This window comes from Elaeis guineensis, chromosome 9 (assembly GCF_000442705.2).
Source record: "Elaeis guineensis isolate ETL-2024a chromosome 9, EG11, whole genome shotgun sequence".
In the NCBI taxonomy this organism is placed as follows: domain Eukaryota; kingdom Viridiplantae; phylum Streptophyta; class Magnoliopsida; order Arecales; family Arecaceae; genus Elaeis; species Elaeis guineensis.
The window spans coordinates 53,074,114-53,098,436 of record NC_026001.2 but is presented as its reverse complement, the minus strand read 5'-3'; the positions used below and the strand labels follow the sequence as shown (position 1 = coordinate 53,098,436).

Genomic DNA, 24,323 nt, shown 5'->3' with positions numbered 1-24,323 from the left:
TTAAACAATTTTCCAAGAAGATAACATGTCGGATCAGAATCACATTGCAATCCTTTCAAAAAGTAATATCCCAAACTCTTTTAGAATGAGTTTTGTAGATCTATCCTCTAACATATCTACGTGCTATCCTAGATACAGGATGGACATCCTTGAATTTTAAAATAATCAAGATTCAATTCTTACCATACCATATCTCATACGATGCGGTAGGAACATATTTAGAGAGAATCTAATTTTATAAAAATAAAACATGTCCCTAAAGAAACATAAATAAATCAGTGAAGTTCATTATGGACTAGACCATATCTCATATAGTCCCTTAACTCTTCTTATCTCATTGAGCTGAGATGTACTAAGTGCAGTCCAATATAAAACTATGCCATTTTATGAGATAACCGAGAAATTCTATTTATTGATATTGCATCCTCGATCTAATCGAAGTATCTTTAAGAATTTTTTTCGATTTATTTCTCTACTTTCATCTGAATTCTTTGAACCTTTCAAAATTTCAGATTTATATCTCATATACAAAGTAGAGATAACTCCTTGGTTAGCACATTACATAGGCTACACATATCAAATGTATACAAGGATAAGTATCTTAGTGGTTCTTTTTTCCTTTTGTCTCACAAAAGTAGATTGGTCATATTTCTCAAAGAGAGGATACACAAACTAGATTTGACTCAACAGTCAATGAGCCCAAAGGTCCATAATTCTTCAGTTTGTTAATCATTTCTTCTCCAATATGACTTAGCTTAAAGATCCATATATACTTTAAGGTTCATCTCAGATCTGGATCTTTCAGATCCAATGGCATTCACTGATTGCTCAAGTAAGTTCATATATGCATCACTATGCAAATGATAGAGACCATCTCTCAGAACTAAATCCAAACGATGATCACAAAGGATACATACCCATGGCTATAGTAGCAACTGTTATCCTATAGCCAATTTAAGGGTTACTTTTATAGCCCTCTATCTTCCCATCGATTCTACACTAGAGTCCATAACTCAACTGAGAGAAGAGAAAATCGTAAGGATAGTATTGAGCAATTTTGATATACCTACTCTAGGTGCATCTTTGTTTCTTTAGGCTTTCTAGGTATTTACCTTTGAACTCTTTCAAGATTCCTTTGTTATCAACACTTTGATCAATTTAGATAAGGTGCCATGATGGTCTTTTATATGGTAGTTTATCATAAACTATTCATATAAACTAATCAAAAATCACAGGATCAAATCCATAAGCAATTTCTTGTGCATGATCATGTCGAGCCTTTCAAGCTCCTTAATTTTTTTGATCATTATCAAATAACGATTATAGATTGACTGCCCATCACGCATCATATGTGCTATGCGATTCTAATTATCTTACAATACTTGTAGATGAATCAACATGTCACTGGCAGTGAACATAAGCTCATGCTAGCACCTATCTTAATTATCATTGTCCATCCACTCATCAAGTATAGCTAATTGACTATGGGTTGGACGAGTTGTTAATATTAGAATAACTTGATAGAAAACATAGCTTAATTTTTTAAAATTAAGAACAATTCTTAAGTCTATGAGCCAGTCTATGTACTCGATTTTAGTTAATCGGTTGATATCTAGGATTCAAGCTAGAGAATTGGAAGCTGACACAATGAACAGCAGAGAGCAAAGATTCTAATTAGATGTTTGTACTTATTTTATGATTTGCTTTAGAAATTTTTAGATGCAATAAGAGACTCACTATTTTGTCAGATCTCCCACACTCTCTGGGTGGAGAAACGAAAATCTTGATGCGATATTTGGGTTTCTAGTGGATGTTGCGGTCCCACTGATGTCGTGCACCTCACCTAACAGTAATTGGTAATATGAATAAACATCGATGCATAGATAACTCATTATCTGGATGCTTCTCTAAGCACATTACAGCCACTTTGTCTCTAAGTCATGTGGGCTCACCTAACAGTTATTGCCCACACTCCTTACTTAAGCCAGACCCACCGTTCATAAGCAGATGCAAAGCCGTCATTGGATTCCTCACCTAACAGTTATTGGGCTCAACCTTATCTTTACCCCACAGCAACTCTTTGCTAATAGAGTGGTTGCATGTTCCTGATGCAACTGAACCACTGTGACCAGTCGAGAATAATCAACGTCGATAGCATGCCCGCACATCTACAATAGTGGAAGACCTTGGACTTAATATTTGGTAGAAAGATTTGAGTTTAGATCTCATCTAATCAGTCATCACATGTCTGATGTAATTGATATGGGCTAAATAAAACCACCAAGCAATCATATTTGAGACTCAATCTTTCAAATTGGCCAGATAAGTAGAGATTGGTGGGGGTCCCCCTGTTACTTTTCTTAGACACTAATAAATTGGTCAGATAAGCGAACGAAATCAATTAAATAATCATCTTTCAATAACTTATCTTAGATACCAATTGAACAATTGATCCGAATAGGTTAGCTTAGGTGAATCAGACTCGAGCCACAGAGTTGAATTAGGTCCTTAGGTTAATTGATTTTACATATGGGTGTCAATCGATTCGATCCATAATAATTATATGATCATAAGCTCTATTGACCTCACCTTAATCAATACTTAACTTGGTTTGATCAACTGATAAATTGATTCAAGCCCAATATGATCAAATCAGAAACCCTTTGATGTAATCCAATTACATGACCTAATTTGATCTACCCATGACCAATCCCTCATGCACAGACACTAATTTTATATCTTAAATCAAAATTTTTAGATCTAAATTCTTTGAATGAAGAGTAAATTTTGATCTCAAAATAATTTTAGATCATGCATACAAATATGTATCACATACATAAACAAGTTCAGGTCATAGAAACAAATTTTAGCCCTAAACTTACTTTCATATATCATACATATGAATCAAAATAGATCTCGAAACTCTTTTTAGATCTAAATAACAAAACATATATGATATATATACTATAAAATTAGATCTAAAAATTTAATCTAATTAAAAATTTTAACATCATTCTAGGACAACCATACAGCATAACAAATTATACCAGGGCAACCTTATGTCAGAACGACATCAAAACCTTTCAGATCTAAAATTTTTCATTACAGATTTTAAATCTAAATCTAAATCTCATGCATATGATGTGACTCTGATACCACTATTGGAGTTTTATGATTTTATGTACACATAATTTTTCAAAATAAATACACAGCAGAATTTTAAAAATTTTCAGATTAAATTTAATTCAATCTAAGCATGCACAAGATCAAATCTTCAAACCATAATAGGATCATTATATATGAGATAAGATTCAGATATAGAAATCAAATAGAGAAAATAAATTAAAACATACCTGAATATAGATCAATCTTTAACGTAAACAGATGATCATGGATATCTTCCGAAAATCTCTTCTAGCCGCATAAGCACCCGACCTCTATAGGTATCCACACGAGACTCTGATCTGATCAGAAGCCTTTTGATCTCATCGAGGTGCTAGCTCTCTTATAGAGATCGCATCTTGATGGTTGAAATCTTCTTTTCTTCTAAGACACTCTCAGAGAACAAGAAGATGTAGGAGGATCTTGATCTCTATGCTAGAGATCATGAGAAGAACCCTTTCTTCTCTTTTCTTCCTAAAATCCATGCACCAAATCTTTACAATAAAGATGTAATAATTTTATCCAACTTCTGGACAAAGAAAAGAAGAGACATCCATATCTAAACTTGGACAAGAGGGAGAGAAGAAGATGTCCAAAACAACCAACAATTGGTTGTAAGAAAGAAAGGATCAATCTCAGAAAGAAAGGATCAATCTCACCTTGCGCCCATATTTTCATGCCATCCCTCCCTTGATTTTTTCCATGCCTTTTCTTTTGATTTTGGGCATCAACCCCTGGTTCAAATCCATGCCTTAACCATCCCATATAGCTGGGTATTTATAGGCCTAAGATGAGTTAGTGTTTGGTTAGGAAATAGAGTCCAATTCAAGTAGGACTCTAATCTTTTGTGCCGCCCAACCCAAAAACAATTGCAACTTGATTTTTTTACACGGTAACTAGGGATTTCTCTACTCTCTAACACATAGATAATGGGGAGAAAAATTGGCGTTAAAGAGGTTTGGGGCGTGGGTCTTTTGGGTGCACAAAACAAGTTGGCGTTGGTGCATGGATAGGAAGTTACATGGGACTCAATTAAGTGGCTGTTTTAATCCTAATAAAATATTAATAAATCCTAATCATATTAGGACCAGATTAGACTCAAATAAATAAGAATCCAAATCTGATTTGGAGCTCAATTAATTTAGATTAGATATCTTCTAATTGGAGGAGGAGTTCTAGTCCAATTGGACTCTTTCTTGGTGCATGAGTCAAACTCAATTTTTAATCTTAATCTAATTAGGATTTGGTGCATCATGAAAATAAAGATTCTTAGTTCAAATAGGAATACATACATTCTAGTCTAATTAAAATTAGATTAAATCTAAATTCTAATTCAACTGGGTCTAATCATCTGATCTTTTTAGGATTATCCTATAACCCTATAGGGTTGATCAAATCAAATCCATATTGAGTCAAATTAAATCTAATCAAATTGGACTTAATGCAAGCCCCATTGCTCAATCAAATTGACCCAATTAACAATCCTATTGCTAATTAATTCTCCTATAACACTCTAACTCTTTAGTGAATTACATAATGCAATATTTGCATTCGGTCAATTATCAATCAAATTGATAATCAAATCTTGTTACGATTGATAATCATAATTCAACCATCTGATCAGTCAAAAGTCTCTTTTGTGTATAATCTCATAGGTTCTATTATGTCTGGTAGTGAGATATATTGTGATCTCTATCACAATATTATTAGAACTCTTTTCAATGGGTTGGAACAATTCTAACTCAGCCCATCAAAGATCATTGATCATCAAGATGATACTTGTGAGTCTCACAATCTATCAGTGACACTTAGCAGTATGTAGTGGCAACCCAGCAGAATAAAAGATGAACCTCTAGGTATAGTTAGCGCATGATACAGTCCCTTTATCGTGAGTCCCGACCAGATGGTAGGTCATGGATAAATCGTCAAACCTCAACATCGATCATATGATAGATTCAATCAGCTCAAGTCCATATGTGACTCTATGAAAATTCTTTTCTATCAATCATAATGCTATGGCCATAGACTTAAGAACTCAGCCTCTTAAATCTCAAGAACTACTCCCTTCTGCTAGAGTCGATAGATCCTATCTTGATGCACACCCCACTCCTATAGTGGACCAACTGTCACCAACATCTACTACAAGGGCTCCTTAAGATCCATGTTGATGTGTCAGTTAAACTATAGTAGTCTCAATGCGAGCAGTAGTATCATTTCAGATCAAAGAATCAGTCATACAACTGCAGTATCGAAAAAATTACTAACGAGTGAGCAGACATCCATATGACTTCTCGTGTTGGTCACGCTCAGTGTTAGTTGTTCTCTAACAATTACCTGCAGTCTCACTCTAGTGTCTCTGTACTGCAGACTCGAGACCCATCTACCTAAAGAAAGTGATCTGTGCACTGGTATGTCCGGATCAATCACTATCTCCATGATGATCTTATGATCAGAAGTAATTTAGGAATTAAATATCAATGACACATGCCTCAAATTTTCAATTCTTTGAGAATATGTGTCATCATCTTATTAATCCCTTGGATGATTCATGGATACATAAACATGAATGGTAATATAACTGCCCAATAAGTATAAAATTATATCCTAAAGATATGAAATTATCAGTCAAGATTGGCTTCTAGGATATACATCCAACATAACTATCCTTGACCTGCATATCAAATGGGCCACATACGTCGGTGTATAGCAGGGCAAATAGCTCTGTGGCCCTTTCCTCATGTCCTACAAAGGGCAACTTGGTTATCTTTCCTTGAAGGCAGGATTCGCAAGCTGGATACGGCTTTGGGTTAAGAGAGCCAAGGATTCCATCCTTCTCTAGTCTGTTTATTCCTTTCCAACATGGCCTAGTCTATGGTGCCACAAGTACTTCTGGTTAATTTCATCTCTAGGTCTCTTTTGACCTACGGTACTCACTATTTGTTCATTTAGGTTCACATTCGCATCAACATGCAAGTGATAAAGATTGTCAATTAAAAGATCTCGTGCAACTAATTTATTTCATAAATAAATAGAACAAAAGTCTTTATTGAAATAAATTTCAAAACCTTCCTATGCTAGCACAGATACGAAAATTAAATTCTGACTAGCTACAGGAATATAATAACAGTCTTTGAAATCTAATCTAATGCTAGACGGTAATCGAAGAGGGTAAGTGCCAACGACCTCTGTAGCAACATTTGCTCCATTGCTGGCCCGAAGGATCATGTTTCCTTCTCTTAACCTTCTACTTTCCATCAGACCCTGCATAGAGGTGCGTATATGAGCACTTGAGCCAGAGTTTAATATACAACTAGAAGTAAAAAAAATCGTAAGGTTAGATTTAATTATGAGCATACCTTCAGAAGGTTTATCACTCTTTTTGGTCTTTAGGCTCTCCAGGTATTTAGGACAGTTTCTCCTCCAGTGGCCTTCAGCATGGCAGTGAAAACACTTTCCTTTTGCCTCAACCACTTTTGGACCATCCTTCTTTGGGTTGCTCTCTCTCTTCTGCTTCTTTACAGATTTAACCTTCTTCCTTCTAGTAGACTTTCTCTTGGAAGAAGAAGTCTGCTCCACAGCGAGAACAGTGCCCCTTGAACTCTTCAAGGTACCCTTTATTGTGACCAACATGTTGACAAGTTTGAGAATAGTGCACTCAAGTTTGTTCATATGAAAATTCATGATGAATTGACTATATGAACTGCTAAGAGATTGAAGGATCAGATCTATCTGTAATTTCTTTTGCATATCAAGCCCGAGTTTTCCTAGCTCCTCAATGTCCTTGATCACTATCATACAGTGCTCATGGACAGACTGTCCCTCATACATCTTTAGGTTGAAGAGTCTCTTGGATACTTCAAAGCGTACAGTATGGCTCTGCTTACCATACAACTCTTGTAGATAAGTGATCATGACCCGAACAGTGGGTATATGCTCGTGCTGGCTTCGCAACTCGTTTGACATAGATGCCAGTACATAGCACTTGATCCGACTGTCTTCATCCATCCACTTCTCAAAAGCAGCTCTCTACTCAGCAGTAGGATGGTTTGGCAACACAACAGGATTTTGGTCAAGAATATGGCTTAACTTTTTCAAGGTCAGGATAATCTTGAGGTTTCTAAACTAGTCTTTAAAATTATTATCGGTCAAATGATTGGTTTCAAGGATGCGAGCAAGAGAGTTTGAGGCTGACATGATGGTTTAACTGCGATAGTAGAGATTCAAGTTAGACTTTTGTACTTAATATTTTAATTTACTTCTAGAAACTTTAAGATGCAAATAATAACTCCCACTAATTTTTCGAATCCCTCCACTCCCCTGGAAGAAAATGAAAACCCTAACGCGATAAAAGATTCTTAGTGGATGCTGCGGTCCCACCGATGACATGCATCTCACTTAATAGTTATTGGTAACATGCACACTGATGCATAGGCAACTCTTTGTCTAGATGCTTCACTAAGCATATTGCAGCCACTTGGTCTCTAAGTCATGTGAGCTCACCTAACAGTTATTGTCCATATTTTTTAGTTAAGCCAACCCACTATTCACAAATAGGTGCAAGGCCATCATTGGGTCCTTCATCTAATAATTATTGGGCCCAATCCCATCCTTACCCTCGAGCAACTCTTTGCTAATAGAATGGTTGCGTGTTCCTGATGCAACTGAACCACTGTGACCAGCCGAGAATAATCAACGTTGGTAACATACTCGCACATCTACAATGGTGGAAGACCTACGGACTTAATATTTATGGAGAGATTTGAGTTTAGATCTCATTTAATCAGTCATCATAAGATCGATCTAACTGGCATGGGCTAAACCAGATTGCTAAGTAACCTAATTCAAGACCCAATCTTCTAAATTGATCAGATAAGTGAAGATCGGTGGGGGTCCCCCCATTGCCTTCCTAAGATACCAATAGATTGCTAGGTCAGCTAATGAAATTAATTAAATAACTACATCTCATTAACTTATCTTAGATACCAATAGGTCCATTGATTAGAATTGGTTAGCTCAAGCAAATCGGGCTCAAACCAACGAGCCAAATTAGGTCCTTAGGTTAATCGATTCTACATATGGGACTCGATTGATTTAATCAATAACAATTGTATGATCATTAACTTAATTGATTTGACTCAATTCAATACTTGACTCAGTTTGATCAATTATTTAATCAAATTAGACCTATATGACTTAAATCAAAAATCTTAGATGTAATTCTATTATATGACCTAATTTTTGATTTTTCCATAACCAAAACTCTCATGCACAAACATAAATTTTAGATTCTAAAATCATATTTTAGATCTAAATTCTTTACATAAAAATAAGTTTTAAAATATGAAAATAATTTTTAAGTTTTAACATACAAACATATATCATATATATGTATGTATAATTAGATCTAAATAAAATTTTTGATCTAAGTATGATATCATATATCTCATATACTAATCATGAATGAGATTAGAAATAAATTTATGATCTAAATATGTAATCATATATCACATATATGAATCAAAATTTGGATTATAAAAAAAATTTAGATTTCATGTATGCATCTATATTTCACATAAACATTAACTAGAACTCTTTCTAGATCAAAATTTAGATCTATGTATGCAACAACATATCAACTATATGTTTTAAAACTAAATTCAAAATTAAATTATAGATTTGAAGATCTATCTATACATCTTATGTATCAAGAAAAAAATTAATTTTAAAACTTTTTCAAAAATATGTATATCAAAATTCAGCATATGAAAATCCGTGGCTCTGATACCACTATTGAAATTCTGAGTTTGGTGTATGCATATGTATTTTAAAATTTTTATTTTCTAAACACCATAATGGAGAATAAGATTAAAATATTTTTAATCTAAATTATATATATATAAAAATATAAAACACGTGGATCTATTTTATATGCTGAAATTGATATATGCTGAAATTCAGATGTGATCAAATCACATACCTGTTTCACAATCTCTTTCTTTAAAACTAGATCTGAAAGAGACGAGGCTCTTTATTAGCTGTACAAGTATCCGACCTCTACGAGTATCCACTCAAGATCAGTCTGGAACAATCTTTTTTAATCTAAATTTTGGTTCTCCAAAATTCAACCTGCTGAATCTGAACGAAGCTTGGATCACGATCAACGCTTGATCTTTCTCCTTAATCTTTTTTTTGTCCTCTTCTCTAGAGTTTCTCCTTACTATGTGCTGCTACCAGATGCTAGAAACCAGCAAGAAAGAGGCACCCAAACTCTTTTGGGCATGAAACTCCTTGGGATGCATGTCCCAAGGAAGGAGTGTATAGAATACCCAAGAGAAGAGAAAGGAAGAGGAAAAGAGGGCATGGAGAAAGCCTTTGGGTGTGAGGAGCTGTTGGTTTTGATACTCTAGAGACCTTGGGGGGTTCCTTTAAATAGGCATAAAGATTGAATCATATTTAATCTCATAATACAAGTCCCACTTGCATTAGATTTTTATTAACTTAAGTTATCCAACTTACATTAGAAAGCCTATTAGGCGCTAATTATTGGAGCCCTTGCACCCATAATTAGATATTTTCTTTTGCACCCAAGAGACATATCATACGAAAATCAAAGGCCCTCTAATTAATGGACATACCCAAATTGATCAAATCAAAGTGGTACCTCATAATAACTATCAAGGAGATTCATAAGGGACTTGCACCCTTAATTTATATGATCCATAATCTTAAACACCCAACAATTAGAGTCTCATGAATCTTATTTAGTAGGTAATTAGCAGGTAATTAAGTTAGAATTATCTTATCAAATAAGTAATTCCAACGGAAAGAGGAACTGGGTCCAACCATATGCTAGCAAGATTACCATGAACCCAATGGATTTTTCTAAACTCAATTGACACTTCATAAGCTCAATTACTTATTTCAACCTTAATCCTTTTTTGTATGACCTCATAGGTTCAATTCTATCTGGTAGTGAGACATACAATGATCTCTATCATCGTATCATTGAAACTTTTTCAAGAGGTCGGAACAATTCCACTCTAACTCAACAAAGATTGTCGATCTGGAACAACTCTAGTGAGCTCAGACAATTCACCAGTGCACCTAGCAGTATATAGTGGTAACTCAGTAGAACTGAAATAAACCTCTAGGTATAGTTAATATGTGATTTAGTCCCTCTATCGTGAGTCCCGACTAGATGGCAGATCATGGATAAATCGTCAAACCTCAACATCAGTCATATGATAGATTGATTAGCTCAAGTCTAGTTGTGACTTTTATGAAATTTTTTTTTCATCAATCACACTACTGTGGCCACAGACTCTTGACTTAGCTTCTCGAATCTCATAGGTCTACTCCTCTCTATCAAGGTCGATAGATCCTATCTTGATATGCATCCCACTCCTATAGTGGACCAACTGTCGCCAACATCCACTACAATGGCTTATTGAGATCCATATTTATGTGTCAATTAAACTCCAGTAGCCTCATTACAAGTAGCAGCACCATCTCAAGTCAAAGGATCGATCACACAACTACAGCATCGAGACAATCACTGACAATTGAATAGAAATCCAAGTAATCTCTCGTATGGTCACGCTCAGTGCCAGTTGTTCTCTAGCAATCATCCGCACTTGTCGTCCTGTGTCTCTACACAGTAGACTAGAGACCCATCTTTTTTGAAGGAAGTGATTTGTGTGCCAGTCTGTCTAGAACCATCATCATCCTCATGGTGATCCTATGATCAGAAGCATTTAGAAATTAAATACATATCTCTAATTTCAACACTTTGAGAATATGTATCGAAACTAATTTCATGGATGATTCAAGGATACATCACACTTGAATAAAAAAGAACGTGCCCTTTTTATTGATCATATCAATATATTAAGTATAAAATTATATCCTAGATTTATTACAATGTGTTAGCCATATTGGTTTCTACAATATACTATTGGGAATTGTGTCCTAAAATTAATCGTGTGACGATTGAGTTCGTCCTTGTATATAAATTATTGATTATTGAATAATAGTTATTTTGATATTTTTCATCACAAAGTGATATCTTTCTTGAACTCTTGTACTGTGATGAAGTCTCTAGAACTATACTAGTGTACGATAAAGAGAGAATTTATTGTATAGTTCTTAAACAAGTTCATGACCAAATGATATGTCATTACAGGATGATAACATTAATCGAGTGAAGGTCGTTGTGTGCCATATGGGTTAGTTATTTTTTTAACCAAGGAGTGTGGTGACACTGGTATGGCATACAGGTGAGATGTAAGGGTACATCGTCACTGAACAAGTGACTCATCTGCTGAGTGTTCTACTGTCAAGAGTTGCTCGCAAAATACTTGAGTATAAATATTCTTCAGACCTAAGATCACTATAGTGACTTGCAAGCAACTCACTTTGCTTTGGTGCCGAACTACCTAAATTTTTAATATAGTGACGGAAGAATACTGGGTACAGTCAAGTACTTGCGAAGTCTATGTGCGGATCAAGATGGGATTGACCCCTTCGGATTATTGAAGTTGATGTATCCCTATATTTCAATTTAGTAAAACCCTGACCAGGATAATCTATTTTAAATATATTTTAAATATATTTTAATAGAAATATAATTTTATTATTTTTTTTATAAAGTGAGGATTATCTCAAATTTAAATTAGATCCATTTCGATAGATATTTAGATCTGAATCCTATCATAACTCAGCACTGTGCGAAAACAAATTTTAGTAGAAATTAATTCCTTATGCATTCATATTTGCATCTAATTATTTTTCTATTTGATATCAAATCTAAAATTAATATTTTATAATTAGTATAAGATAAGTTTTAGATTTAATATGATGTATATGATACATCAAATCTAATTGGATTAGATGAAGAACATAATTGATGAGATCAAGGATATGTTCAAGACATAAAATAGTTTTGTCAAAATTACATATTGATATAATTATATATGAAATTAAATTTTAGATCTTAGTAGTCTAGTACTCAGATTAATGAGATCACCAGACCGTCTGTCATAAGAGATTGAAGAAATTAATCTCTCTTTTACCTATTCATAGATTCTCTTATGACATGTAGGGGTGTCATTGTGATCTAATTTCATGAAGAAGAAAAGTGAATAGACTTTTATGTATTATTTTGATCATAAATATATTTAGATTAGATCTAAAGTAATTTATGATTCATTATAATAGGATAAAATTTAGATATAAAATTATTTTAGATCTGAATTATATGTTAAATATGATGTAATTGGTATTGATCTAAAAGTTATCATGATACATGAGATGTATGAATGAAGTTTAGATCATACTTATGTATGTTTAATTGTTGTTAAACATATTATGAAAATTTATTTTCATGTATTGAAACATATGGTATGCTTCACTTGAAATCCTTGTAGAATAGTTCTACAAACTGAAATACACATTTCATATACTTAATTTTGAATTAAGTTTGAATAATCTAGAATTAAGAATTGAAGATCATTAAGATATCACATAATATGATGAGCAAAGGGTTAGCATGAATCAGATCCTTTAATGGGTTAGACCTAGGGTTAGGAATACATATGGACCAAGTAGAGAAATTGATTAAATCTAATCAAGTGTTGAATTAGATTAGGTCATTATTTCTTTAAATCAATCTCAATAGTTGAAGTTTGATCAAGTCCATGTGTTTGACCCTAATAAATGGACCATGGCTCCGTGGTTTAGCCGAATCTTCTGGTGTGCTAAATCAAAACTAATTAACCAATTGGTGTCTAAGATAAGTTCGGCAGATTTGATCAAGTGGTTTTTAATTGGGAGCTATTCACCTAGATACATCTATGGTGAGTTAAAGGCAGATCCCTCCCGCTGATTTCACTTATCTGACCAACATGGTAGATTATATTTTGATTAGATCACTAGTCGATTCGTGCAGACCCATGCCATTAAGGTGAATCAGTATGACTGATTTAGGTGTCTTTAGACCAACTTGTGTTTAATCCTTTACATGACTTGGTGAAGTCAGTGAAAGGATTTGCAGCTTGCAGATCGACTTCTTTTCTTATTCTCAGGTCAATAAAATCAAATTCTCTAAATTATTAGGTCCATAAAATGATAAAGTTTTGAGATAACTTGGTCATTGCCTCCCATTAAGGTGTGTGATAATGAGTCCAATATAAATAGGCATTGGAGGTGTTACATGCCTGGTGTCTATTACGTATTAGAATTGTCATTCATCATATGACCATCATGATGTACCTTCAGATCAATGCTCAGGTTAGCTGAGTCACACTCGGGCCTAGACATCTGTTTGTTGGATGCACTTGATGTGTCCTGTTAATGGTTGGACCTAACCAAAATTTTCAGTGGAGGTGCTACACACCTGCTGAAGGGATGTCTGGGGCAAAACCAATGCTAGAAGTTGTTTGAAGAAATAATTGGTTATGAACCTACCCATGGATGCACTAGAGTTAATCAACCCACACTTGGGCTCGAATGCAGTCTGTGTGGATTCTAGTACCCGCTAAGGAATTAATATAATTCCTCGAGTTGGAGGTAGAGGCTATCAATTCACAAAAAATAATGGGAGGACCTTTAGACTAAAATCCATATCTTCAGGATTAAAATAATAATAATAATAATTCATATACCAATAGGCTAATTTTTTCTCCTTTCGGTTATGGCTAACACACTATCCCCCCGTTCGCTGTTGGACAGTGACAAGCTCATCGGACCCAACTTCGATAGCTGGTATCGAAAGTTGAAGATCATGTTGGAGCATGAGAGGATTTTGTATATCCTTACAGATCAGGCACCTGAAGAATCTATAGCCAATGCTCCTCGTCCTGCGAGAGATACTTACATGAAATGGCTCAATGATCGTACGACTGTACATTGCGTGATGAGGACAGTTATCAACAATAAACTTAGTCATAAGTTCGAGGATGCGCATCCTGAGGAGATGATTCAAATATTGAATGAGTCCTTCAGCACCCCTGAGGATGCGGAGAGACATAAAACCTCCTGCACAGTATTCAATACCATATGCGAGAGGAAGCTTCAGTCATCGATCATGTATTATACATGATTAAGTAGATTGAACACCTTAGCAAACTTAGTTTTCCATTGCATAAACAGTTAGGTAAGGATGCTATCCTCAATTCGCTACCAAAATCTTACCTATCTTTTCTCAATCATTATAGAATGATAAAGCCTGTAGTAAACTACCATGGTTTGCTAGGGTTATTGCAGACTTTTGAGAAGGATCACCAGCTCCAAAAGGAGCCAGTGAATTTAGTGGGAGGTTCATCTGCAGGTCATCGATCCTCTCAGAGAGGAAAGAAGAAAAAGATACAAAAATCTCATGCCGTCGATCCCAAGCAGAGCAAACTGTCAAAAGTTGACAAGAGCCAGGCAGAGTGCTTCTTCTGTAAGAAGCTGGGTCATTGAAAAAAGAATTGTTCTACTCTTTTTCTCCTTATGAAGTATCTAAATTTTCTGATAATCAGGGCCAAGTCCTCATCTTCCTCGCTGTTGTCTGATTTTTATGTGTCTTCTTCTTCTTGAGCTATCGACTTAAGAGCTATGGTCTTCTTTCTTCTGGTTTCTTCCTTAATGTATTGCTTCATGGTTAGTTCGTGAGTCATGAGAGATCCAAGCAGCTCCTCCAATGGTAGAGTATTCAAATCTTTAGCCTCTTGGATTGCAGTGACTTTTGCCTCTCATGATCTTGGTAAGGATCTGAGCACTTTTCTCATAAGATCACTGTTAGAATAATATTTATCAAGACTTTTTAAACCATTTATGATGTCAGTGAAATGAGTGAATATTTGAGTTATTGATTCTTCAAGTTTCATTTTAAATAGTTCATAGTTGTGCACAAGCATATTAATCTTAGATTTTTTTACTTGGTTTGTGCCTTCATGTGTGACTTCTAATCTATTCCAAATCTCTTTAGCTGAGTTATATGTGAAAATATGATTAAATTTATTAGCATCCAAAGCACAATATAAAATATTCATGGCTTTAGCATTGAGCTGAGCCATTTTCTTATCAAATTCATCCTATTCACCTTTCGACTTAGGGAGAGACACACCATCAATCAATTTAGTAGGTGTATGTGGTCTATTTACTATGATACTCCACATATCATAGTTAAGTGCTTAAAAAAAAATTTTCATTCGAACTTTTCAATAGGTGTAATTTGATCCATTGAAAAGTGGAGGTCAGTTTGTGGATTGCCCCTCGGCTAGGAATGTGCCAAATTGGGCTGTCATTGATTTTTGGCTCTTGATGGTTAAATCAAGTAAGGGCTAGAGCACCAAACTCTGATATCACTTGTTGCCCAGATATGGAGCTCAAGAGGGGGGGTAAATTAGACTTTTTTGAAATTTTAAAGATTAGTGCACTTAAACAATGTGCTAAAGTGTTTGAGTGGAGAGGATTGATTTCCAATAAAAATAAATTCAAACACAAATGATAAGATTGCAATTATAAGGCACAAAGAACAAGTAAAGAGAGGCAAGCACAACAAACACAGAGAATTTATAGTGGTTCGGTATCAACCTTGCACCTACATCCACTCCCCAAGTCTCTACTTGGAAATTCAATCCACTAAATAGATTCAAAGGAATATACCATATCGGACATCTCCGATCCTTGCTATCCAAGTAAGAATACTTATTTTTTGAGTACAAGCCAACCCTCAACAATCTGATTCAAGGTTCGAATCAATCCAATCGAGTTTTGAAACCCCCCAAAACTTAAAAATCCAAATACAATTTCAAAAAAATAGGATACAAAAAATTCAACACACAATCCCCTTAAATAAATACAATAAATGCAATAAAAATATAATATTCAAGGGGAAGAAGCTTTTGCTGAATACCCTCAAAGAATTTCATACTTGATTGCTGTTGGAGAGTGGTTGGTGAAGTGATTAAATGCTTCTTTTCTCTCTTTTAGGGCTGAATAAGCTTTTCTCGAATTTGAAATTGAATGCTTGCAAAACCTTATGATTTTCTACTTCAAGAGAGTATTTATAGTCATAATTTATCCTTGAAAATATTTTAGAGTTGGTTTAAAACTGTTGGATAGTGTTTAATGCGTATTAAATACACCAAAAATGGGTTGAAAACTAGCCATTACAAACTCGCCCAGAATGCGTCATCCCAGATGGGTCATCCCACTGTGACTGGAAAGTTCCATGGGATGCCTTATTTGGTCAGACAGAAAGTTCAGTTTTCTATTTCGGTCTCAAGATCTCAGGAGTCGTCTCAGATGGGTCATCCTAAGTGGGTCATCCCACTGCATGCTATTAGCCAAATGAAGCATACCAGCTACTCAATGAAAAGGGATGATCCAGATGAGTCACCCCATATTGTTGCAACTCAATTTTTTATGTATTTAAGATTCGAAACTTATCAGAATACTTCCAAATGCTCTCAAATGGATTCAAATCAATTTGACACTCTCAAAAGGCTTCAAAAACTTCTCTAACTTGCAGAAACTTTAATTTTGGCACACTTGATAAAGTTTTTCAAACACAATCTTTTGGACTACTTGAAATATCACAAAAATATTCTTTAAAAAAAAATTTTATGGATAATAACTGTTAGGTGAGCTCACATGACTTAGAGATCAAGTTGCTGCAACATGCTTAGAGAAGCATCTGGGCAAAGAGTTGTCTACGTATTGGTGTGCATGTTACTAATAACTGTTACATGAGGTGCATGGCATCGGTGGGACGCAGCACCTACTAAGAATCTTTTATCATGTTAGGATTTTCATTTCCTTCCTAAAGAGTGGAGGGATCCGATAAAATAGTGGGAGTCATTGTTTGCATCTTAAAGTCTCTAGAAGTAAATATAACATTCAGTACAAAAGTCTAACTTGAATCTTTAATCTCATAGTTAAACAATGTTAGCCTCAAACTCTCCAGTCTGCATCTTTGAAATCAATCATTTGATCGGTATAAATTATAAAGATTGGCTCAAAAATCTCAGGATTATCCTGACCTCAGAAAAATTAGACCATGTACTCGATCAGGAACCCATAATTTTACCAAACCATCCTTCTGCTGAGCAAAGATTGCTTTTAAGAAGTGGATGGATGAAGACATCGGGTTAAGTGCTATATATTGGCTTCTTTGTCAAACAAGTTGCAAAGCTAGCATGAGAATATGTCCACTGACAGGGCCATGATCACTCACCTACAAGAGTTGTATGGTGAGCAAAACTGTACTGTGCACTTCGAGGTGTCCAAAAGACTCTTCAATTTGAAGATGTGTGAAGGGTAGTCTATCCACGAGCACTGTATGACAGTGATCAAGGACGTTAAGGAGCTTGAAAAGCTCGGGCTTTTAATGCAAAAGGAATTGCAAATAGATTTGATCCTTCAATCTCTTACAAATTCGTAAAGTCAATTTATTATAAATTTTTATATGAACAAGCTTGATTGCACTATATCCAAACTGGTCAACTGTTGATCACTACGGAGAGAACCTTGAAGAGTTCAAGGGGCACTGTTCTCGTAGTGGAGCAGACTTCTTCTAAGAGAAATTCTACTAGGAAGAAAAAGGCAAAATCTACTAAGAAGCAAAAAAAAGAGAGCAGGTCAAAGAAGAAAGTTCCTAATAAGGCCAAACTAAAGGAAAAATATTTGCACTATCATACTGAAGGCCACTGGAGAAGAAACTGTCCAAAATATCTGGAGAGCCTAAAGATCAAAAAGGATGATAAACCTTTCAAAGGTATGCTCGTAAGTGAATCTAACCTTACGGTTTCTTCTACTTCTAGTTAGGTATTAGACTCTGACTCGAGTGCTCATATATGTATCTCAATGCAGGGTCTGATAGAAAGTAGGAGGTTGAGGAAAGATGATATGATCCTTCGATCAGTAATGGAGCAAAAGTTACTATAGAGATTGTTGGCACTTATCCTCTTTGATTACCGTCTGATGTTAGATTAGATTTAAAAGACTGTTATTATATTTTGTAGCTAGTCAGAATTTGATTTTTATGTCTGTGCTAGCATAGGAAGGTTTTGAAATTAGTTTCAATAAAGATTTTTGTTCCATTTATTTATGAAATAAATTAGTTGCACGAGGTCTTTTAATTGACAGTCTATATCATTTGCATGTTGATACGAATGTGAATTTAAATGAGCAAGTAGTGAGTGCCGTAGTCAAAAAAGATCCAAAGATGAAATTAATCAAAAGTGCTTGTGGCATCATAGACTAGGCCATATTAGAGAGGACAGAATAAACAAACTGAAAAAGGATGGGATCCTTGGCTCTCTTAACCTTCGATTATCGTCTGGTGTTAGATTAGATTTAAAGGACTGTTATTATGTTCCTATAGCTAGTTAGAATTTGATTTTCATGTTTGTGCTAGCACAGGAAGGTTTTGAAATTAGTTTCAATAAAGACTTTTATTTCATTTATTTATAAAATAAATTAATTACATGAGGTCTTTTAATTGATAGTCTATATCACTTGCATGTTGATGCGAATGTGAATTTAAACGAGCAAGTAGTTAGTGCCGTAAGCCAAAAGAGATCCAGAGATAAAATTAATCAAAAGTACTTATGGCACCATAGACTAGATCATATTGGAGAGGATAGGATAAACAAATTGAAAAAGAATGGGATCCTTGGCTCTCTTAACCCAAAGTAGTATCCAGCTTGCGAGTCTTGCCTTTGAGGAAAAATAGCCAAGTTACCCTTTGTAGGACATGGAGAAGGGCCATTGAGTTACTTGCCCTAGTACACACCAATGTGTGTGGGCCATTTGATGTGTAGATCAGAGGTGGTTATCCCTACTTCATTATCTTTACCAATGATTTGTCTAGGTACGTATGTGTATCTGATAAAACATAAGTCTGAAGCCTTTGAAAGATTCAAAAAATTCAGACATGAAGTAGAAAAGCAAACAGGCAAACCCATTAAGATTCTTCGATTTGATCGAGGAGGTGAATACCTTAATCGAAAATTTTTGAGATATCTTAAGGACAGCGGCATAGTCTCTCAATGGACTTCTCTCAAAACATCTCAGCTCAACGGGGTATCCAAAAGGCAGAATAGGATCCTATTGGATATGGTCAAATTCATGATGAGCTTTACTGATCTACCCTTATATCTTTGGGAACATACCTTGTTAACCACCATTCACTTGTTGAATAGGGTTCCATCAAAGTCCGTTCCTACCACACCATATAAGATATGGTTCGGTAACAGGTCGAGTCTAGGTTATCTTAAGACTTAGAGATATCCGACTTATGTCAAGAGATAAATGGCTGAAAAACTAGAGGATAGATCTATTATAGCTCATTTTATAGGGTATCCAAAAGAATCCATCAGATACTACTTCAACTTTCCACAAGACCACAATATGATTGTGAGTCAGAACACCTTATTCATAGAAAAATAGTTTATCTAGGATGGTGGTAGTGGGAGGTTTGTTGAGCTTGAAGAGAAGGTCTCTGAAGAGCCAAAAGCTATAGATCCTCAAAAATTCGTTATTCATGAGCCAGTAGTTAATATTCCTCAACCACCTCATAGATCTAACAGGGTCTTCTGACCATCTGAAAGGTACATGGGTATGCTTACGAAGGAAGTAAAGAAAATATTCTTTATGGGAGATAATGGTCATGGTGATGATCCTAATATCTTTGACGAGATGATGTCTGACATCGATTCTGAAAAATAATTAGATACGATGAAGTCAAAAAGTGACTCTATGCACTTGAACCAAGTATGGACCTTAATGGATCCACCTGAGAGTATCATACCCATTGGGTGTAAATGGATCATCTACAAAAGAAAATAGGTGACGATAGTAAGATAGAGACCTATAAAGCTAGGATTGTGGCTAAAAGTTATAGTCAGCGCAAGGGCATTGACTATCAGGAAACTTTCTTGTCCGTAGCCATGCTGAAATTCATTCACACTCTGCTTGCTGTTTCAGCTTACTATGATTATGAAATCTGATAGATGGATGTGGAAACTACTTTTTTGAATGGATATCTTGAGAAAGATATCTATATGGAATAGCCTATAGGTTTCACATCTGATGATGGTGATCATAGAGTCTGCAAGCTATAAAGATCCATATATAGATTAAAGTAAGCTTCTTAGAGTTAGAATCATCATTTTGATGAGGCAATCAAATTATTTGATTTCATCAAAAATGAAGAGAAACCATGTGTATATAAAAGGATCAGTAGGAGTGCGATTACATTCCTCATTTTGTACGTGGATGATATTCTCCTTATTGAGAATAATATTTTCATGCTGACCATGGTCAAAGATGGTTGTCCAAGAAATTCTTCATGAAAGACCTAGGAGAAGCATCCTATATTCTTGGAATAAAGGTCTAGAGGGATAGACCTAAATGGATGCTAGGTCTGTCATAAAAGCTGTACATAGAGAAGGTGCTGAAGAGGTTCAGCATGGAAAACTCCAAAAGAGATCTTTTACCTCTTAGTCATGGTATTAATTTCTCCAAGATGATGTGTCCGACCACATCGGAGGAAGTGCAGTGCATGAGTAGGATTCCTTATACCTCTGCCATAGGGAGCCTCGTGTATGCCATTCTATGTACTCAACCTGATATTGCCCTTGCTATGAGTGTTACAAGCAGGTATCTGTCGAATCCAGGTGAGGAGTACTAGATAGTTGTGAAGAACATCCTTAAGTACTTAAGAAGAACTAAGGATTTATTCTTAATTTTTGGAGGAGATTCTGAGTTGTGAGTCGAGGGGTATACTGACTCAGACTTCATGTCTGATCCTGATGATAGAAAGTCTACGTCAGGATATATGTTCGTTTGCAATGGTAGTGCAGTTAGCTGGAAGAGTTTCAAGTAACCAATCATAGCGGATTCGACCACAGAGGCTAAGTATGTCACTGCTTCGGATGCTGCAAAGGAAGGCTTCTGGTTCAAGAATTTTGTCGCAAAACTTGGAGTTATGACATCGGATGCCATACCACTCTACTGCGACAACAATGGAGCCATAGCACTTACTAGGGAGTCGAGGTCTCATCAAAAATCAAAGTACATCGAGTGGCAGTATCATATCATTCGTGACTACCTCGAAATGAAACATGTCGAGGTGCAAAGAGTAGACTCCATGGATAATATGGCAGACCCGCTGACTAAACAGTTGAGCCAATTGAAAATGAAAATCCACCTTGAGAAGATGGGATTTAGATTTGTAGCCAATTGGCTTTAGTCTAAGTGAAAAATTGTTAGATGTATGTTCTAGAAGCCAATATTGCTGACACATTGTAATAAATCTATGATATAATTTTATACTTAATATATTGATTTGATCAATGAAAGGATAAATTTATTTTTCATTCAAGTATGATGTGTCCTTGAATCGTCAATGAAATTAGTTTTTGATACAGTCTCAAGGTGTTGAGAATTAGAGACATATATTTAATTCCTAAATACTTTCGATCATAGGATTATCATGAGGACGATGATCGATCTGGATAAACTGACACACAGATTGCTTTCTTCGAGATAGATGGATCTCTAGTCTATAGTGTAGAGACACTGAGCGACAAGTATGGATAGTCGTTAGAGAATAACTAGTACTGAGCGTATACGAGAGATCACTTAGATTTCTACTCGATCATCAATGATCATCTTAATGCTGTAGTTGTGTAACTGGTCTTTTGACCTAAGATGGTACTGCTGCTCGCAATGAGGCTGTTGGAGTTTGATTGACACATAAATATGGGTCTCAATGAGCCCTTATAGTGGATATTAGCGACAGTTGGTCCACTTAAGAGTAGGGTGTGCATCAAAATGGGATCTATCGATCTTGGTAGAAAGAAGTAGTCCTATGAGATTTGAGAGGCTAAATCTGAGAATCTATGGCCATGTAGTGTGATTGATGGAAAAGAGTTTCCATAGAAGTCACAACTGGACTTGAGCTAATCGAATCTATCATACGACTATTATTGAAATTTGATGATTTATCCATGACCTGCCATCTAGTCGGGACTCATGATAGAGGGACTGAATCACACGTTAACTATACTTAGAGGTTCATTTCAGTTCTATTGGGTTGCGACTACATACTGCTAGGTGTCACTGATGGATTGTGAGAGCTCACTAGGATTGTTCTAGATTGATAATCCTTGATGAGTTAGAGTGAAATTGTTTCGATCCATTGAAAAAAAATTTAATGATACCTTGATAGAGATCATTGTATATCTTACTATCAGATAGAATTGAACCTATGGAGTCACACAATAAAAGGATTAGGTCTAAAATTAGTAATTGAGTTTATGAAGTATCAATTGGGTTTAGAGAAATCCGATTGAGTTCAAGGTAACCTTACTAGCACATGGTTGGATCTAATTTTTTTTTTGGTTTAAATTTTTTATTTGATAAGATAATTTAAATTTAATTATCTGTTAATAATCTAAATAAATTAGATTCATTGGACTCTAATTATTGGGTATCTAAGATTTTAGATCAATTGAATTAAGGGTGCAAGTTTTTTATTAATTTTCTTGATAGTTATTATGGGGTGCCACCTTGATTTGATCAAATTGGGTGTGTCCTATTATTAGAGGGTTTATGGATCTCATATGGGGCATCCCTTGGGTGCAAAAAAGGGTGTGTTTAATTGGGTGCAAGGGCTCCAAGAGTTGGCACCTAATAGGATTCCTAATGTAAGTTGAATAACATAAGTTATTAGGAAACCTAATGCAAGTAGGACTTATATTATGAGATTGAATAGGATTCAATCCTTATGTCTATTTAAAGGGAGGTCCCCTAAGGTCCTTAGAGCATCCAACCAGCAAGCCCTACACCACAAAGAGAAGCCCCCACACTCTCTCTTCTTCTCCCTTCCTCCTCTCCTCTCTTCTCTTTGGGACGTCCCACACGTCCCCCTTTATTGGGGCATCCTTTCTTCCTCACGCCCAAGGCTGTTGGGCATCCCTCTTTTGCTGGTTCCTGGTGTTTGATATTAGCACAAAGCAAGGGAGAAAGACAAGAGAAAAGAAGATCAAGGAAAGAGATCAAGTGTTGATCGCAATCTAGGCTTCGTTCAGATTCAGCAAACTGAATTTTTTTAGAAAAAAAAATTAATTTGAAGTGACTGTTCTAGGCTAATCCTGAGTAGATATCTATAGAGATCGGACACTTGTATCAGCTAGAAGAAAATCTCTTATTTTCTAAATTCAGATTTGAAGAAAGAGATTGCGAAACAGGTATGCGATTTGATCACAATCTGAATTTTAGCAATTTCAGCATATGAATTAGATCCTTTATGATTTTATGTTTTTATGCATGCATGATTCAGATTAAAAGTATTTTAATCTTGTATTCCACTATGGTATTTAGAAAATAAAATTTTGAAATATACATGCATGCCCCAAACCTCGAATTCCAACAGGGTGCACTAGGGTTGGTCGAGCCACACTCAGGCCCGAATGCAGTCTGTGTGGATTGTAGTATCTGCTAAAAAATTAAAGTAATTCTTTGAATTGAAGATAGAGGCTACCAATTCATATAAAATAATGAGAGAACCTTGTTCTCTTTTTAGAAATGACTAAAAAATTATCGCTCTATTCACTGTTAGACAGTAATAACATTATCAGACCTAACTTCGATAGTCAGTGTCAAAATTTAAGCATAGTCCTTGAGCTTGAATTGATCAAAAAGTCTAGGACTAACCACAATCAGACAGTATTCTTCTTTAGAAGAAGCTGGATCATTGGAAGAGGAATTATTCTTGATGTTTTGGTTCCCTTGATCCAAACAAACTTAAAAGAGAAATCAGTAAATGGTTGCTGGTCAAAATAGTTACATGATAACTCTTAAAAATTTTTCTATTGGTATAGGATACTACTACCTGGGTATAGGATACTGACAGTACAAGTCATGTTTGCAAATAGTTGCAAAAGACTTTTAGGATAGTAGAAGGTTTGAAAATGGCAAGAGACTCCTGAATGTAAGAGATGGAAGTTCATTTTAGTCTTAACATTAGGAATCGTCGAGCTTATTTTCAATCCTGAAGATGTCATTTTAAGTGATTGTCACTACTGTCCAATCTTATTGATGGTGTCAATAAGAATGATTATTATGATATCATTGTGAATGATAGTGCAATAATGAGTGGATAATTG

At 35.3% G+C, this 24,323-nt stretch overlaps 1 long non-coding RNA gene across 1 annotated transcript in view; it reads right to left on the bottom strand.

Annotated features, from left to right (window-relative positions):
* Positions 1-1,134: 1,134 nt before the first annotated feature.
* The window catches only part of LOC140851767 (uncharacterized), a 79,486-nt gene continuing 56,297 nt past the window's right edge, over positions 1,135-24,323 (bottom strand). The window contains exons 2-3 of the long non-coding RNA XR_012134515.1: positions 3,354-3,636; positions 1,135-2,168 (exon numbers count right to left, since the gene is read on the bottom strand). This is a non-coding gene — a long non-coding RNA (uncharacterized lncRNA). The remainder of the gene's footprint in view (positions 2,169-3,353; positions 3,637-24,323) is intronic.